The sequence below is a fragment of the Sprattus sprattus genome (genome assembly GCF_963457725.1).
Source record: "Sprattus sprattus genome assembly, chromosome: 20".
NCBI lineage: Eukaryota > Metazoa > Chordata > Actinopteri > Clupeiformes > Clupeidae > Sprattus > Sprattus sprattus.
Window position 1 is genome coordinate 6,976,954 of NC_137918.1, and position 6,121 is coordinate 6,983,074.

At 43.1% G+C, this 6,121-nt stretch overlaps 1 pseudogene across 1 annotated transcript; it reads right to left on the reverse strand.

Annotated features, from left to right (window-relative positions):
• Positions 1-3,938: 3,938 nt before the first annotated feature.
• Positions 3,939-4,700, reverse strand: LOC308381552 (cholesterol 25-hydroxylase-like protein; annotated as a pseudogene). Its single transcript has one exon. The product of its transcript is annotated as a cholesterol 25-hydroxylase-like protein (transcript).
• Between the last annotated feature and the right edge of the window lie 1,421 nt (positions 4,701-6,121).

Genomic DNA, 6,121 nt, shown 5'->3' on the forward strand with positions numbered 1-6,121 from the left:
ACAGCCTACAATGCACTGAAGGCCTACTACAGTATACCTACACTACTACTCCTCGTCGGCCACCTCGCATACACACTCGTCCTCGTCCTCTCACATTGTTTCTTCTATTCATTCTCAGACTTTCTCCTCCCCACCTTCAACAACCTGTTTGCTCTCTAAACTGGCTTATATTGGTTGTGTCACATCATTTAAAATCAATTTTGAGTGGTTGTGTTCAATCAATGATATTTGTTCTCTCTTTGTATTTGATTTTTTCACTTGTGTTTACCAGTATGGATGACATGTGAATTAGAGTGCAGAATGTGTTTAGAGTTTTGCTGAAAAATTTAAGTGTGATCTGCAAATTGTGTTTTACCATGTGAAATAGTTTAAGGTATTGACAACAGACTGCACAATTAGCTACATGAGTTCAGGCAACTGAGAACTTTGTTCAGCCAATGGGTTTTAGTGTTTTAGCAATTGAAAAACTGTAAGAGATTTGATGGCAAAGAGTCATCTTGCAAAGGGAGTGTCAGGTTTAGCATTTTGTGTGTGAGGTTTTCAGTTTTCTGTGTGCAGTTTTGCGAAAGCCGTTATTGTTTTGAAAAACGTGTGTTAACAATTCTGAAAAACTGTAAGTATGAGACACGTTTAACACAGGAACAGTCTGATTGGATGAAGAATGGTCTTTTGATCGATACAATCTTAATGTGATGAGCTCCTTTAGATGTCTTATTAACATTTTACGTCACGTCCGATTAAGTAATTGTGAAGTAATTGTGATTGACAAACAAGGGAAAGGATCCTTTCACAGCCTGTGACAGGGGACGTTAAAATAAGCCCTTGAGCGAAGTGAGTGTGGCCTTTAAGGTGGCAAGCACCTGAAACGGGCTCTGAATTGTTATGTCCTTGGATAGAAAGGAAAAGCCAAACCCCCTGGAGTGTTGAAACAGGACAGAAAAGTCTCAGAAAAACAGATACCTGTCAGTGCCAGACAAAAAAAAAACGTCACAGTCCTTTAAGCGAAGCATTCAAAAATGTAGGAAGTTAAGAGAGTGAAGGGGAGATGGAAGGGGGAAGGAAAAAGAGCCAAGAACAAGAAAAAAAGGAGGGAAAAAAGAGCAAGGGAAAAAGAGCACGGAAAAAGTTACCCAAGGCACTGTGTTGGGCTCTCAATGCCTGTGGATGAAGTTGTGTCTCTTCTGATGTTCTCCCAGCTGGACTGCCTTTCCCTCGCTGTCTCCTCTGATCTCCCCTGTCGGCTTCGGAGAGGCTGCTGCTCCCTCCACCATCCAGTCCCCCTGAGCTGTCAAAGTAGCCCCCGAATCAAACGCCACCCCTCACTCCGTCCTGATCAAATGCACACAGGTAAGACAAACACCCAGCCACATACAATTGCCATCTCTCACTACAGAAAGTTTTTGGGGGAGGGACATTTTTCTTTTGCCATTTTAGCCCTCTTTTACAGGGTTTGGTGGGATGTGTGTGTGTGTGGATTGGGTAGGGAGGTGTTCTCATAACTTAACTTGTCTGACACAGTGGCGGTGCTCAGAGTGGAGTGGATTGATCACAAGGAAACTCAAGCGATCAGGTTTGAGCGTGAGGCACTGGGAAGTTTATTCTGCTGTCTTTGAAATATTGAGAATGATCTGTAAGAATCCCAAATTATCTTTGTTGTTGTTATTTGACACTCACGGCTGGGGTGCACTGGGTTACTTGTCTTATTGAAGTGACTACTTATGTATGACGCAATGGCGGAGTTGAAAAAACCCCAAACGATTCCCCCTGAATAATGAAAACACTCACCTCAGTTGGGGGGAGATCACTTTCATGTTTTGGCCTTTGACTTTCTGAGCCAGTGAGGCAGACAGTGCCTTGCATAAGTATTCACCCCCTTGGATGTTTTACCCTTTTATTGCTTTTATAAATCAGTCATGGTCAATATAAGTTGGCTTTTTGGACAAAAAAAACACAAAAAAGCCCTCTTTAATGTCAAAGTGAAAACAAATTTCTACACAGTTATGTAAATTAAATAAAAATATGTAATGAAAATAAGTGATTGCATAAGTATTCACCCCCTTTACATAGAATGACCTAATTCAACAGAGGTCCAGCCAATTTGTGCTAGAAGTCTCACAATTAGTAAAATGGGGATCAGTGTGCAGTGAATGTGTCTCAAGTGATTGTAGTATAACGAAACCTGTGTCTGGAAGGTCAATTCACTGGACAGTATTCAGTAATCAGTATTCCTGGCTATTGTTACACCATGAAGACCAGTAATGATAAAAAGTCACTTTGTCGACTATTAACTGATGTCCACTCACAGCTCTGCAATGAGTCTTCATATTCATAGGTCCATTCTGGAGAAATAAGGAAGGACAGCACTTACGGGAACGGCTCATTGTGCCCTGGTTGTTTCAGATGGCTGAACTTCCTCCAAGAGATTCCAACTAAAAGACCTCTGACTCTCATCTGGAGATGATTCAGAGTTGGCAGGCCGTGTGAGAACCTTATTGTGGTTTGTCAGCCTTACTCTGACCGTAAGGATAGAGACGCAATCCCTGGAGCGAGAAAAAGACAGTTAGCTAAAGAATAGAAAAAAAAACCACAAGTCTGTGGTCACTTCCAAGTCTTTTTATTAAGAAACCGTCCTAATCCTTTCACACACAAGTCCAGTGTTACACAGAAGTGCACATTCATTCCTTCCTGGCAGATGGTATGGATAACACAAGATGTCACTGCAGAAATATGTTCATTTTATAAGAGTAGTTGCACATGAATAGATGAATTTCTGTAAGAATAAATAAATTAATTAATTCTTTCCTTTTGCTTTTGAGAAGGCCATTGTACAAGCCTCCAGTTTCATGCATTAGGTAAACACACACTGATGACTTGTTCTGCCTCCACCTGCTGGTTCTGATGATTGATGTATGGCCTTTGATTGAGTACATGGATATTACTTCCCAGCACTACATTTCAATAAACAAGCAATTTCCCCTAACCGGACCCCAAGCATTCCCCCCTACTTAAGCGATTATTATCTGCAAACATTCACAGGCATTGTGTTTTTTATATATATATATATACAGTATATATTTATATTTCCGTTTGGGCTTTTTATGCCTTTGGACAGGACAGTGAAGTGCATGACAGGAAGCGAGGTAGAGAAGAGGACTGGGAGGACTGGGAAATGACATCAGGCCAGACTTGAACCTATGTCCCCGCGGGCAAGGAATCTCATAACTGGCATTGTGATCTACTCCTGAGACAAACTCTCACTCGACACAGATGTTTACACCTTTTTTTGAAGATGCTGTACTTATGACCTTGATTTTGTCAACTGCATGTAAATAAAAGAGGAGTCTTTCTGGTTATACCTGAGACTGGATTCATTTTTATCATGGTCTCTCTCTTTCTCTCTCTGATGTTTGACACGACAGATACACATTTTATTGCCCTCAGGGGCTTATTTATGATTAAACCAGTCCTAATGTTAACTCTAATCGCTAACCACTACTATATCCATAATTGGTTGTGGCCTATATGGAGGTGTTGGGTACTCAGGCATATGAGTTGTTTATCACTAAGCAGATGCAATGTGGGTAATCATGATTGACATAATAGGTTGTAGGTAGCAAGTGCTTCAGTCTTATTTTGTTTTATAGTGTATCTACTTGGACACAATTGAAATTGTTACACATGTACCTCCCAGGACACTGATTAAACACTGAGAATATAATGCCACTATAAACTAAACTGCCAGGTGAACTAGGTAAGAGCTGTCTGCAATAAGGAATGTCATGGCCACATCCTTATCATCTATTTTGAATAAATAGAAGATTTGGTTAGAATTGGTGTTCTCTGCTCATAGAATTTATAGTTGTGCCAGCACTTTGTAGTTCCTTTTAATATAAAAGAATAAATGTCACAGGGGCCAGTCATGCCCACGAGTGCCCTTCTTAATCCTCATGCAGAGTCCCAAAAAGTCTGTCCCAGTGTGTGAAATACGGGGCCTAGTTGGACTTAAACTTGAGGTGATGGAGGTCATGATGGGTTGCTCCTCCAAAAAGTCCAAACGGCACCAGTCTGTTGATGGCCCAGGGGAAGTCGTATCCGCAGTGGTCCTCCACAGACAGCCCGATGTTGAGCCCGAAGAACAGCAGCTCAGTAAGCGGGTGGCAGCCCAGGAGCAGAGGGTTGATGGCGGCGAAGAAGCCCAGTGAGAGCGTCTCCCAGACGCCCGAGTACTCCGTGCTCAGCACGAACGTAGAGGTGTACTTGTGATGCACCTTGTGGAACGTCCAGTACAGCCAGGGCACCTTGTGGTGCAGCATGTGCCACACAAAGTACTGGAAATCAAACAGCAGGAGACAGGCCAGCAGGTCATGTGCCACCTTCATCAGGTGCGGAACCTCTGCCGGTAAGCTCAAACTCCTCCAGTACCAGTGCAGCACCGTTAGCGGGAAGATGAACATCACATGGGTATAGAGCGAGTGGACCAGGCATCTCTACATCACCTCCCAAGGCACATGGCTCCTCTGCTGGATCTTGTAGCGGCGGATAAGCTCCACGTGCGGTGACAGGAGGTCCAGGGCCAGGTAGGGCAGGCAGAAGAGCAGGTAGGTGCCCAGGGAGAAGAGCACGGGGAAGAAGGGGGAGCTGAGCCAGGCATCGTGCGCCAGGAGCCAGTCCCAGACGCTCTGTAGTAGCAGTGCAAACATGTCTCTTCAGGTCTGTGTGCGAGACGATTACGTATAACTCTTGGGGCGCCAGAGTAGTGCTCTGGCAGGGCCGGCCCCCTTATCTCCTTAACTGGCTTTCCTGTGACTGGGGGTTTCCTGGGAATTTTAGAAGCTATTGAGTTTGTGTGTGTGTGTGTGTGTGTGCGCGCGGACACGTGTGTGTGTGTGGGCATGTGTGTGTGGGCGTGAGTGTGTATGTCAGCTGGTGGATTTGACAGAAAGATAGAGAACAAAAAGAGAGATTAGATAGACATATTTTGGCACAGGATAGATGTTTAGATCTTAACTATGTAAAAGCCACAAAAAAAACAAGGTTTCATATGAATGAACTTTTGCAAGGAATTCAAATTGAATCCAATATGAAACCCAAGCTGATAAGAAAAGAAAACGAAACCAAAATGAGAGAGGAGGATAGTGGGAAGAGATTGACGTAGAGATGGTCACAGAGGCCAAGCTGAGAAAGGGCGAGAAGAGAAAGAGGTTTTACACATTCAGATATTTTACTGTGCATTTTACTGAAAAAAATAAGAGGATGCCACAGTATGCCCCTCATACACCTAAAACACTGACAACATGCCCCTCATATAGCCCAATACACTGTCATCTCCTCTAAAACATCCCCTTAATTGGTCTGAAGGTAATTAGAGAGGTCCTCTGTGCCATCTCTAACCATGTGACCCATAGACCCAAGGAAGCATCTGCCATCAAAGGAATGAGTCATCTACTGTGTTTAGAGAACACAACCAATGGGAGGATTACAAGCATTTGCTACAAAAGAAAAGCAAAATATTATACTGTCTGCTCGTAGAAAAATGATCCACATTGGTCTGAAGGAAATTAGAGAGTTCTGTTATAACTCCAACTTAGTGACCTTTAAACACAGAAGTGTCTAATGAATGAACAAATGACCAAGATCGGACAAATTGACAGGCTCTCTGATAACTGACTGACAATATCTTACCTTGTGACTGTAATATACAAGTTGCCCGACCAGACAAAAGGTTTACAGTCACCCGCTGTAAATACACAGTGGAACAAATTCAAGAGTCAAAGCATGAATGAAAGAATGACAGTGTAAATAAATGAATGAACTCAGTAACCTACAGAAGAATTGGGAAAGCAGCTGATAAAACTGCTTAATATTTTCCAAGAAATCACATAGAGAACTGGATGAGAGGTATGGTCATGTGATGGGTTAAGGGATGTCTGTGGTGGAAGAATAAACAACTAATGGTCGTCTAAGACAGGGGTTTTCAACCAGGGGTCCGTACTGCACATATTTAAGTGTTATAGGCAGAATACCTGTGCAGGGGGAGGGGGCGTGGCGGCTAGCTATGTACCCTGATAATCTCCATATTTAAGTGTTAAAGGCAGAATATCTGTGCAGGGGGAGGGGGCGT